Here is a 13,879-nt window from a genome sequence, read left to right as displayed (position 1 = left end):
GCGTGACTTGTAAAGTGATGCCTGACATATTTGGACAGAATGCGCTCGTAGGCAGTCATGCGAGCGACCTTCTCTCTGTCTGACATGATCTTGTCGGCATAGTTTCTTGGCTACATTGGCAAGACCCGCCGCGGTGGCTCATTGATTAGGGCGCTCGGCTACTGATCTGGAGTTCCCGGGTTTGAACCCGACCGCGGCGGTTGAGTATTTATGGAGGAAAAACGCTAAGGCGCCCGTGAGCTGCACGATGTCAGTGCACGTTAAAGATCCCCAGGTGGTCGAAATTATTGCGGAGCCCTCCACTACGACCTCTCTTTCTTCCTTTCTTCTTTGACTCTCTCCTTTATCCCTTTTCTCACAGCGCCGTTCAGGTGTCCAACGATATATGAGGCAGATACTGCACCATTTCCTTTCCTCAAAAACCAATTAATTGTATTACATTGGCAATATGGATAAGAAAGTTATTTGTTTCAGGCCCAGTTATTCCAAATGGAACCACTAAATTTAGAGGCCACGAGTCTTGAACTGAGCAAGAAAATGTCACAGTTTCTGCAGTACTGATATTTACCACTTTGTAAGTGTATGTTACCGTCCTTAGTCTGACTAATGTGGGTTGATAAGAAAATAGCATTAGAAGTTAGTAGCAGAAAGGAGAAATAGAAATTACGTGCGTTCTGCTGTAGCCATCATTATGAAGAAAAAAAAACATTTTCCTTTCATTGTTCATGGCTGTAATCACGTAGAAGAATACACGTATACCTTACACTACTCCTTCTAAATAGGTTCTTTCGGCAAAACATAACTACAAGGGTTCAAATATTTTTCAAATGTGAATGATTTCAAATGGAATCATCGCAACCTGGAGGCCCTATTGTAGAATAAGTAGCGCGGTCGTCTTTGAGTTACCTGTGACTGTTTTTGTCGTGTATATATCATTTTGCGTACTCTGTGCGTAATGCTAAACGTTCTCTCCTCTGAGAAATATATCTGCGTTGAGCACAAGCACTTTTCATGTTGAAAGAAAAAAGTTTGCAATTCGACTGAGCGAGCTCTACTCGGCCAGATGTAGCTCTCGCTTCACTCCATGTTTAACCAGAGCTAAACCACAGCCAATTTTTTTTCCTTAGTGTGCATCTTCGTTATTTTTTCATGTTTAGCCTAATTCGCTACTTGGTTCATGAATAGTGTCAGTTGCACATATTTAAGGTTATCGTTTATTTGAATTTTATCAATTACCTGAGCATATTCATTTCATTCTTAATTTTTCAAACAACCTTTTAATGCTCGCCCTTGACCTTCGTGTCAACGCACACGCTATCCTTCGTAGATTTCGTGAAAATTCAATGGCAGGAGTTAAGGTGCGCATGATTTTTTCAGCTCCTTACTATTCGTGTACTCTCTCATCAAGAGTACAGGAACACAATCACATTTGAGGACAAGACCAAACACAGCCCTTAGTTTAAAACCACAGGTCTCGATCTCACAATTTTTTAATACTGGTGGCCTCAATAACCAAGCATTCTCCGCCCCGCCTGTTTGCATCAGCTGAAGTTGCGAAAAAAGCTTCGTTTACACAACGTTCCCGGCTAAGCACTGGACTGCTTTTATGTAGCAGAGTCAAGTCCATCTGCTGAGCACATCGTTCTCCCCAATTCATTTTAACTGTGGTTCCTCCTGCAAAGTTGCTTCGCTTATGCCTCGTATTTTTGTGTAATTGCAAACATTTCTTACCCTCTGATTTTGAAGCCCTGCGTTTCATTTATGTTATTCCATTGTGTGTTGAAGGGCCTGCTTTCTTTCTGTTGATCAGGCCAGACCTTTAACCACCGTGATCAGGAACAAATGAAGAGAAGTGAAAAAGCCTACTTTTAAGCGACCTACAAGAATACTGAAATCGTTCATCGACTCGAACCGCAATAAATTGAAAGTCTCCCTTGTAGTTGAGATTGAGAATAAATTTAAGGCCTCAAAAGATTTCATAGCAACAAACTGGGCCTGTTTGTGCCCTTCCTACCTGTATTTAGACGCCAAGCGTTTCATCTTTTGCAACGTCAAGATCCCAAGCCTTGTTTTGTGAAGTGTAACCATACAAATAACGTATTAAGGCTGATACAAGACTGAATGTGTATTCTTTTAAGGCGCCGCTGTGGCTGTGTGGCTATGTTGCTCGGCTCTTAACCTTAAATAAATAAATAAATAAATAAATAAATAAATAAATAAATAAATAAATAAATAAAAAAATAAATAAATAAATAAATAAATAAATAAATAAATAAATATGTTGGTTAGATCCCGGCCGCGGTGGCCGCGGTGATCGAATTTCGATGGGGCGAAATTCTAGAGGCCTGTGTTCTGTGCGATTTCAGTCCATCATAAAGATGCACCGGTGGTCGAAGTTATCCGGAGCCTTCCACTACCGCTTCCTTAGTAGAGTGAGTCGCTTTGCAACGTTAAACCACAAAAACCAAAAAAACTTTACTTCTTGTAATTTCTGCTATCCCTCCTGCAAATAAGCTCAAGATTTGCACACCAAGTGTAGTAGGTTTCTAGTCGTTACCAGCAACGTTCAAATAAAAATATTTAGGCACATTCATGGGATTAAGAAGATTAATAAGTTCGCAGGCATAGGGTGGGCGCAGCTGGCAAAGGACAGGGTTTATTGGAGAGACATGGGAGAGGCTTTTGCCCTGCAGTGGGTGTAGTCACGCTGATGATGATGTTGATGGGATTGAAAAATAAATTCACGATCTTCTGATTTCCACTAGGAAACGTTTTTAAGTAATTAGGCTATTAATTAGGGAATAAAGTAAACTATCCGTTTGCATCTTTGTTGTCGTGTCCTGCGAAGACAAGGATGTTAAACAATATAAGTTTTCCAACAAACCGGTTTCGCTCGTTGAATACGAAAACCAAAGTATGATGCCACAAATACGGAGGGCACAAAAGCTTGCGCGTATAATCTTTCGTCGACCAGAACTATTGTGTGCTATTGAACCTATTATCTAGTAAATGTATTTTGCTATACAAAAAACTTCCATCTGTGATCACTGGATCCGAACATCGGAGCGGATGTGTGACCTAAGTTCTATCGCGCCTTATTCGCACTTGGCCTAACTACGCTACCCTATCGTCATTTTTTTTTCATAATTATCACAATGTCAAGTCTGTGCTGCAGAACAGCGTCACCGCAGCAAAAAAAAAAAAAGCTTTCATGTAGAATTGAGCGCCAACAAATAGTTTGCGTCGCCGGTCGCAGATTATTTCTCACAAGGCCTTACTAGCGCAAACAGGAAAAAATCGCAAGAAATCACGAAAAACTTGCTCAGCTAGCCTGCGGCTTAGTTAAACATTCGGCGACAGCCGCTGTATTCCCCAACCTTGCCCCGTTCCAGCTTCTCTTGTTCCTGATCTTGTTTCTCCTCCATTCACGACGGCGTCCCTATTTCCACTTCTCCTGCGGTTGTTCTTTCTTCATAGTCTTTATCTTCGCTCTTCGCCTCTCTTTGTTATGTATTCCCTTGTCGCTTAGCTGGCCTTGCCAATCCTACAATATAACTGGTCTTTGTTACGCGTCGAGTCTGTTTGGTCAAGCATAAATTCTCTTACCGTAAAAAGCTGGCCAGCCTAACAGAACCGGCAGAATCGTTTGCATAGCGCCAGCGCTTATGTTGTCAGAGCCGCTTTACTCACGAAAGAGATTAAAGCCCTCCCGGGAAGCCCTGAAGTGACTAAGGGCAGCACCAGCAGCGGATGTTTGATGAGCGTAATCCGTTTAGTTGCTGTGCCTTTACCGTGTGCATCGCTTATCATAAGGGTTATGCCTTTCGCTCCAGTTGGGTGATTTGTGCGAACAGCGACGGAGAGATCAATATTCACGCTGCTCAAGTTCCTGATTATATTTGTTTTGTTGAAAAGGAAAAAATGGCCTGGCTTAGCTAAGGTTAAGCCTAGGATGCGAAGCATAATAGATTTGTGAAAGGGTATAGTCTGCGCCTGTGCGTGAGCGGGGCTCTTTTATACAATGCCGCGACGACAATCGCCCCCTAGCGGGAGGAGCGGGAGTTAGCCTTGGTGGTCGCTGTCGCCGAGTTGAGCCCCGTTTCTCCACAGCTGGCGTGACGTCAGACCACGTGCTTGGCTGCAGCGCCCCTAGCGGGAGGAGCGGGAGTTAGCCTTGATGGTCGCGGCCGCGCGGCGACCACGCGAGTTGAGCCCCGTTTCTCCACAGCTGGCGTGACGTCAGACCACGTGCTCGGCTGCAGCGCCCCTAGCGGGAGGAGCGGGAGTGAGCCTTGGTGGTCGCGGCCGCGCCAGACTGGGCTATGGTTGAGCTAAGTAGTGTCCCTATTATGCTTCGCATAAAAAGCATGTAAGGTACAGAGATGGAGGTTGTGCAAGTGAATTACCTCATAAATATTAGTATTATTATTATTGTTTTTTGATACCTAACAGGCCCCGAAGAGTATTGAGTGAGGGGACATCAAGGAAAAGGAATATACCGAAATAATAAACAACTGTACAATGGACGCGGTACAAGGCAAAAAACACGAACACAACGATGATCTAAAATATGAGCAAAACTAACATCTGAGTAAAAAAAATAGAAAATGCAAAAAAAATTGCGAAACGCGAATATGCAGAGAAGTAGTAATCAGGCGCAACCAAAAACAGTGGTGCATCAGAGAACAATAAAAGCAATTGAAACCGTAAAACCAGATTTGAAACAATACTGCAGTGATAAATCCATACATATATGTATTGACTTCAATACGGTCCTAAAGGACCGTATTGAAGTCAATAGGATTAGAACAGGAGGTTATGTTGTTAGGAAGGTTATTACAGAGCCTAATTGCTTTAGGTAATGCAGATAAATTAAATGACTGAGTTTTGCCATATATGCGATTGAAGCTGAGCTGATTATGCAAGCGCGCTGAAGAGCGGCAAGGTGATTCTAGAGGCAAAACCGAGGGGCGGGTGTAAGCATATTGTAACGAAGACAGGTCCGGCACAGATCACAGTCTCAGCGAAGTCCAGCGCACAGCAGGGACTCACAAGATGGCTGTCCGAACCACACACACACTTCGTCTTTGTCCACCGGCACACGCACACTTCGTCTTCATCATCGGCGCGCTCCCATGAGCACGCGCCATTACCCCCCTCCATCAAGGCGGCGGGCCGACGCCGTAAACGAACACGGACAGCAAAGGTAATGTTCGGTATAGACGGCGGACGGCAGAGAATACAGAGAGCTAAAGGTGAGAGGTAAAGCGGCGGGTGTCAGCCTGTCATGGTAGGGTTTCATGCGCACCACGTGGACAGTCTCGGTCGGATGGCGCCGACGTGGTGAGGAGGTCGTGTCCCGCGGAAAAACTTCGTATGTGACATCACTTAAACGACGAACCACCTCGTACGGACCGAAGTAGCGTCGGAGGAGCTTTTCGGAGAGTCCGCGGCGGCGCACAGGTGTCCATACCCATACAGAGTCGCCGGGCTCGTACCGAACGCATCGGTGTCGGAGGTTGTAGCGACCAGCGTCGAGTTGTTGTTGATGTCGAATCCGGCACCTTGCGAGTTGGCGGGCTTCTTCAGCCCGCTGGACGAATGTGTCAACGTCAGCGTAGGGTCCGATGTCTCCGTCGTTGTGAGCAGCGGGTAGCATAGCATCCAGCATGGTAGTGACACAGCGTCCGTAGACCAGCTGGAAAGGTGTAAGACGGGTAGTCTCCTGTTCTGCCGTATTGTAGGCGAAGGTTGCATAAGGAAGAATTTCGTCCCACGTACGATGCTCAACGTCGACATACATAGCAAGCATATCTGCAAGCGTCCGGTTGAGGTGTTCAGTCAAGCCGTTTGTTTGGGGATGATAGGCTGTTGTCTTCCGGTGACTGGTGTGGGTGAGTTCGAAGAGAGATTGCATTAATGCCGCCGTAAAGGCGGTTTCACGGTCCGTGATGACGACTGATGGCGCACCGTGACGCAAGATGATTGATGTCATAAAAAACTGAGCCACTTCTGCACCACTAGCGTGGGGGAGCGCCTGTGTCTCGGCGTACCGCGTTAAGTAGTCCGTCACCACAATCCATTTGTTCCCAGAGGAAGACAATGGGAATGGGCCCAGCAAGTCCATGCCCACTTGTTGGAAAGGTGTTGTAGGCGGTGGGATGGGCTGGAGAAGCCCTGCGGGTTTAACTGGTGGTGTCTTTCGTCGCTGGCAGTCAAGGCAGGTCCTCACATATTGCTGGACTGATGAGAGCAACTTTGACCAGTAATACTTCGCACGAATGTGGGCATACGTCCGCGTAACACCCAAATGGCCAGCCGATGGCTCGTCGTGGAAGGCGTGCAAGATTTCTGGACGGAGTTCGGATGGCACAACCAGAAGAAAGGTTTCCGTGTTATGGGCGAAGTTCCTATTGTAAAGGACGCCATCTCGGAGACTGTAGGAACCCAAACCTCGAACGAAAAGCCGCGGAACAGCGACGTTAAGGCCCTCCAGATGCTCGATGAGCGGACGCAACTCTGAGGGAGCCCGTTGACGCCGGGCCATATCGGACGACGTGACGAGAGCAAAAAACGGGAAGTCGTCCTCCGTTTCGGCCGGAGCAACGTCGGCAGGTGCACGTGACAAGCAATCGGCGTCATTGTGCTTACGGCCGGACTTGTACACTACCGTGATGTCGTATTCCTGGAGGCAAAGGCTCCATCTCGCAAGCCGTCCCGAAGGGTCTTTGAGATTGGCTAGCCAGCATAACGAATGATGGTCACTGAGAGCTCGAAACGGGCGACCATAGAGATATGGTCGGAACTTGCTAATCGCCCACACTACCGCAAGGCATTCCTTCTCTGTGGTAGAGTTGTTTGCCTCTGCTTTCGAGAGGGAGCGGCTGGCGTACGCTATGACTTTCTCGTTGCCATCCTGCCACTGAACGAGAATAGCGCCGAGACCGACATTGCTGGCGTCAGTATGAATTTCAGTGGCAGCTCGTTCATCAAAATGGGCGAGTATTGGGACCGTTTGTAGGCGGCTGCGTAGCGTTGAAGGCAGATTCCTGATCATCATGTCACACAAAAGATACATTGTCTCTAGTAAGCATTGTAAGGGGCTCGGCAATTGTGGAAAAGTTTTCAACGAAACGTCTGTAATAGGCACAGAGGCCCAGAAACCTGCGAACGGACTTTTTGTCGGTTGGGCGCGGGAACTGTGCCACAGCGGCAGTCTTCTCCGGGTCAGGACGGACTCCGTCAGCGCTTATCACGTGACCAAGAAAACTGAGCTCTTCGAAACCAAAGTGACACTTTTGTGGCTTTATCGTCAACTGTGCCGAACGGAGCGCCTGTAACACCATTCGCAGCCGGTTGAGGTGTTCCTCGAAGCTAGGAGCAAAAATGACAACATCATCAAGGTACACTAGGCATGTCTGCCATTTCAGCCCAGAAAGAACGGTGTCCATCATGCGTTGGAAGGTTGCTGGCGCAGAACAGAGTCCAAAGGGTAGCACTTTGAATTCATAAAGGCCGTCAGGTGCCACGAACGCTGTCTTCTCTCTGTCCCTTTCGTCCACTTCGATCTGCCAGTAGCCATTCCTAAGGTCGAGTGAAGACAAATATTTAGCGTCACGCAGTCGATCCAAGGCGTCGTCGATACGTGGAAGGGGGTAAACGTCACGTTTCGTGACACGATTCAACTTCCGATAATTGACGCAGAATCGCAAGGTGTTATCTTTTTTCTTCACCAATACCACAGGCAAAGCCCAGGGGCTTGTGGACGGCTGGACTACGTCGTCTGCAAGCATTTCTTGCACTTGGGATCGTATAGCCTCCCGTTCCACCGGCGACACTCTGTACTGGTGTTGGGATATGGGGCTAGTCTCCTCGTTGACGATGATGCGGTGTTTGGCTACCGGGGTGCGCCCTACCTTTGATGTCGTGGCGAAGCACTCTGCGAAATCGTGAAGGAGCTCTAACAAGCGCTGCTTCTGACCCACCGACAAGCCGGGATTAATGTCCACGGTAGACAGAACGGTTGCTGCATCGCGTCCGTCCGGCGACGGTAGCTCCAGAGCACATATTAATGTGGGCTCAACGAAGTCGGTAACGTATGCGACGGCCGTTCCTTTCGCAATAGGCTGGAACTCTGTTCCGAAGTTGGTGATCAAGAGTGTCGCAGAGCGATCCCGTAAGCAAACAAGCCATCTAGCAGCGCAGATTCCTTTCTCGAGTAGAAGGCTGACGTTTCTCTCTGCCATAACGTCTCGATCACCGGGCGAGTCACTTTGCACGGGAACCATCATGCTGCACCGCGGAGGCACCGTCACGTCATCAGCAGCAATACGCAGGGCGGATATCCTGGAGTCGTCTGGGTCGGCTATTTCAATTGCTTGCGTCGGCGAAAACGTCACGCACGGCTCTTGTAAGTTGATAACGGCGCCGTTAGCTTGTAAAAAGTCCACGCTGAGAATGACATCGCGCGAACAGTGAGGTAGGACAACAAAGTCACAAACGTAAATAAATCCGTCGATTGTAACTCTCCCCGTACACCGGCCAACAGGGGTAATTAGGTGCCCACCAGCTGTGCGAATCTGAGGCCCAGTCCACGCGGTTAAAACTTTCCTCAGTTCTTTTGCTTGCTCGTTGCTCATAACCGAATAGTCCGCTCCCGTATCAACCAATGCCGTAACCGCTAAATCGTCGATATCGACCGGTAAGTTCGAAGCTGCACATCCTTTGTGATCGTCACGTGACCTCGTTTGATAGCCGTCGTCTGGTCGGGAACGCGATGGAGGATGTTCGGCTGTTCGCTCGTCAGCGGCCTTACCTTCGCAGGCCGCTGTGTCTAGTTTCCCCGGCGAGGACTCGGTGAGCGGCTGAAATGGCTTGTCGAAGGACGGGGACTCGGCGAACGATAGCGGGTAGAGGTTGGTGGGCGGTAGTCAGGGCGAGGGAAATCAGTGTGAGTGTGATCACGGCGCGTTGACAGGTGCTCCTCAATTTCGCGGGACCGTTCGCCATTGGACGGACAGGGGACTCGCGGATGAAATCCGCGAATTCCTGCTCGACGATAAGGGAACCACCGCAAGATATGGCCAGCCTCACCGCAGTGGTAGCAAAGGGGCCGCTGGTCAGGTGCCCGCCACACGTCCGTCTTCCGCAGCCTGGCTTCGGGCAGCACAGGGACAGGCGGGGGCCGCGGCTGGAAAGCAGATGCAGATGGGCTGGTGCTCAAAGGGGCGAGGTCGAAGTTCTGTCGGAGTACCGACGCGTACGTCTGGCGTGGGGGCGTCGGTGTAAGGGCAGCAGGGGCAACAGGTTCAGGAACCACCTGCTGCACTTTCTCTCGGATAATTTGTGCTAACGATGGACACTGCGACTGCGACTGGGCAGAGAGGCGAGGCGCATTTTGTGCAGCTCTTCTTTGACGATAGATCGAACCAGCTCCCGAAGGGTGTCAGCGGAGTCGCTGGAGGCTGGCGCAAAGTCGGCAGTTGATACGGTGTTCACGGCGCGATTGTAATAGCGGGCGCGTTGTTGCAGTGTCTTTTCGACGGTAGTGGCCTCCGATAGAAACTCCGAAGTGGTGTTAGGTGGGTTTCGCACAAGCCCAGCAAACAGTTCTTCTTTTATCCCGCGCATCAGGTGGATGTTTGGATCCGCCCTTTTGAACAGTCGTGTCATGTCCTCATAATACATTGCGACGCTCTCATTGGGTCGCTGGTTCCTTGACTGCAGCGCCGACTCAGCTCGTTCCCGACGGTCGGTGTTGACGTAGGTCGCCAGCAACTGGCTACGGAACCGTTCTCAAGAAGGAAACGTTGTCTCGTGGTTCTTGTACCACGTCCGCGCCGAGTCGTCAAGAGCGAAGTAAACATTGTGCAGCTTCTGCTCCGCATCCCAGCCGCTGTACCTGGCAACGCGCTCGAACTGGTCAAGCCAGTCCTCCGCGTCCTCAAACAATTCGCCATGGAAGGTCGGCGGCGTTCGCGGCTGGAGGACCAGGAAATGAGCAGCTGAGTTCCCGTTGTCAGCCATAGCTGCCGCGTCTCCATTGCTAGCCATAGGTGCCGCGTCAGTCCTGCGCGTCGCAGCTGGAGCCCTGGTCCTAGGGGATAACGGACCGTACTCTGGTGACTGACCTTGGATTCGGCGGCTCGTACTGCGATGAATCGGAGTCAAATCCGTGTTCATAGAGAGCCTTCGGGGCACGTAGATGTTGGAAAGCACCCAGCACCTCCACCAAAAATGTAACGAAGACAGGTCCGGCACAGATCACAGTCTCAGCGAAGTCCAGCGCACAGCTGGGACTCACAAGATGGCTGTCCGAACCACACACACACTTCGTCTTTGTTCACCGGCACACGCACACTTCGTCTTCATCGTCGGCGCGCTCCCATGAGCACGCGCCAATATTTATGAAATAAACACAGAATTGAAAGTGAACGACGAATTTCGAGTATCTGAAAATCATTAAGGCCTTTAAGTTGGTAGACACTGGCGAGAGGACTATAATTACTAACAATGTACAGGGCAGTTTGGATTGAACAGTTTCCACTAATTTAACGAGATATTTTAATGGGGCGACCATATGGATGAGACGAATTCCAACTGGAGTCAAATAAAAAGTTAGGTACGCGAGTTTTCGAACGGAACTAGGAGACGTGCGCAGGTTACGGCGTATGATAGCAAATGTCCTCAGATCACTATAATGGTTCTAGGTTACGGACGGCTGGAAGGTCCTACGTCACCGCGATAGGGATTTCTTCCATTTCACTGGAAAATATCACACAATCGATTTTGGCATTCTTATTTGCAGCGTCTACGTTACTGTAAGCTCAGTTACTTTTTGCGTTGAAACCACAAAATTTTCGCCGGTTCCGGTTACTGCGATTCAGACTTTCTATATCACTTTCAACCTTTCCAAGCCTTCACCAGAATCATGAGCCAGTATTTTCTAGAACTAATTCCCAGCGGCGGCAGGGAGACATCTTCAGTGAAAGAGAAAAGCACTATGCGTGCACCCGGGTTTTCTCAGAGCGATTACTACTATAAAGAAATGCAAACTTTAGAGCGTCATATCACTATGCTGAATCTTGAAAATGAAATAACTCTGCCCCTAGCAAATCACGCTGCCTTAAATTAGCACAAAGTGCTCCGGAGCCATGACCAACTATATTTCGTCGTGCTCCTTCGCCCCTACTGACTGTTAGCGATATCTTTAAGAACATTTTAGCCACAAAAAATGGTCTTGAAAGATAAAGGATCGTTGTTTCGGTATAAGAATAGGACTGATTGGATAAGATTTGAAAAGAGCTGCCTTTTGGAGATTGAACTGTTTCGGTAACATGTTGACATTCAAACTTATATATTGTTGTTTATGGTAAGGTGCAAGAAAGTTAAGAACAAACAGCTCGCATAAAAGAGGAAACAATTTTATATTGAGCAGGAGTGGGCACGGAAGGCAGCGCTGTAAAACACAAACGAATTGCATCATATCTCGCTGAGAACTTAGCGTGACACGCATGCCTACATAGCTTCAGATGGACATTGTCTGCTTCTCTGACATAAATTAGTATTCGTTTATTATTACTGGAAAAGCTTTTCACAATTATGATCGACTAAAACTTAATGAACCGCTGTTTCTGAAATCAAATAAGCGCTTTTAATGTTTTCGTCTATATATGTTTACAACATAAGGAGAGCTTATTCACTTGTGCCAGGTGCGCTGTGAGGCTGGAATTAAGGATGTGCGCAAACGCCTTTAATGCATAAAAGCTAGAATTCGTCTCAGGAGTGTTCATTTTATTTTCGTAGTGATGACACAGAGGAAGAGACTACGTCTCGCGTGCGGAGAGCCTTTTATTCAAGTCAGGGTACCGCCAAAGGTCTGCCATTAAAAAGAACGACAAAACCATGTGTTGCCAATGTATCACATGATTTAAATTTTGCACCAATATTCTCTGAGAACGAGATTGTGTCAGTGAAGCTATTGTTTCAATATAGGTTTCTGTGTTCTTGCAAGCGAACAATATCCAGATAAGACACTTACTTTTCTAATGTACTAACACTTATATCTCGCCGATACTGGCATGAAACTAGAATATGTGACTTTTACGCAACCCCACAAATCAGGACTAGCTATGGGTTCATGATGCTCATGTCTATCTTACCTCGGTTTCTAAACACATCCTTGACTCATGAAGTTAATACTATATCACTGCCTTCCATTCGTAACCTCGATATTTAAATGAGCTGTTAGTTGAAGGATTATTCTCTTTTGGTGGAAAAGCTTCGTGTTTGAAACGCTGGCTGTAGGGTTTGAGGATGCAGCCTCTTCTTTATCTCTCTCTCTCTCTCTCTTTGTGGTAGTTACAGGTGTAGCATGATCCATTCGTCTTTACATGTCGTCACGCCGAGCTTTGTAGTCTTATTGCACTCTTTACTCCTGATTGTTTTTACCTGTATCTTTGTTTTACCCTTTTGTGCATATTATTGCTTGCTTTCAATACTCATGGGTGGCGAGGCAAGTCAGGCATTGGTGCAACACTGCTTTTTTTCTTGCCGTCCTCAGTTTTGCGACTACTGGGAAAACTGAAATAAAAAATTTAATTTAGGAAATTGACCCACCAAACTTGAGGAGAAGAAAGTTGAGTACTAATTAGCCTGTGCTACTCGAGGCTCACCTACATTATAAGGTAATAATGTCTGACTGAGAAACTCGGAAAAAAGCGACTCCTCATGAGAACCGCAGTTGGCCGCCCTGGATCTGTGCTTAGGCGTCTCCTACTGCAGAGGGTACAAAAATCTTAGTGCGATTTCACCCGTGCTAACGGGGATATGATGAGTGCAAAATATTGGCGTTTTTGCGTTTTGGCTTGCTTTCCTAATGTGTGATGTGTTGTGACGGTAGCACCACTACAACCCACGGCTTGTTTATGTTTCCGCGCCCTTGCCTCTCGCTCACACTCCGCGCCGTAAAAAAATGACTCCACTTGTCGCTGTGCCGCTTTATCAATGATACTTCTATAAGCGCTATTTATTTACCAGGTCGACACAGTGGGACTGCATGCCACATCAACGCGTGGGTTGTATTTATGCTCGACGGCGCCTCTATGCCCTCCGCTAAGTCGCTTCTGCTGCGACGCCTGACACTTACGCATCTGCGTCGCTGCTCATAACGTCCTACAAAGTCAGGTGACAGATAATTGCAATCAGTTCAGGCCGCGTGACAAGTAAGCTGATTGGAAAAAATTTATTTACATATGTACACATGCCAAGTTTACCGGATACATTGACATTCAAAAATAGACATGACGCTAAGCATGTAAAGCGAGCCAATTGAAAGAGGTACCATAAGCATCTTATAGCAACTAACAGTAATTGCTTGTGAGCGATTAAAGACGGGATAGCATACCTATTCACGGAAGAGTGAAACAGAGATAATCTGTCGGGAAAAAAGAAGACATTAGCGCCAGTTTGGTCTAAAGACCAGAACAAGGCGATCGTTGCTAACAGAAATGAATGGGCACGACCACTTCTGGAGGAACTCTCTCCCTCCAAAGAAAAAGAGCTCCTCTGACAAGAAACTGATCAGCTCTCTTCGAAGACGGCCAAGTAGTGGCCACACAGATCGGCGTCGAAAGCCATCAGCGACCGCGGTGCATCGATTGAGCCATAAACTAAAAAGACCCGCAACAATTACCAGGCGAGCAAAACGGCCGCTGTGGAAGCGGCCGCGGAAGACAAAGCTCGAAATGGCCTGCCCACGGAATCCCGCATGAACCGTTGTGTCAAAAGACGCGCTACCAGGCAGGTGACTAAAGCATGGCGATTAGATTCGGGAAGACAAGTAAGCTACATTCCCCAATCTCCACCACCTTGTCCATGA

Source organism: Amblyomma americanum, chromosome 7 (assembly GCF_052857255.1).
Source record: "Amblyomma americanum isolate KBUSLIRL-KWMA chromosome 7, ASM5285725v1, whole genome shotgun sequence".
Classification (NCBI taxonomy): Eukaryota; Metazoa; Arthropoda; class Arachnida; order Ixodida; family Ixodidae; genus Amblyomma; species Amblyomma americanum.
Note: the sequence above shows the minus strand (reverse complement) of the source record.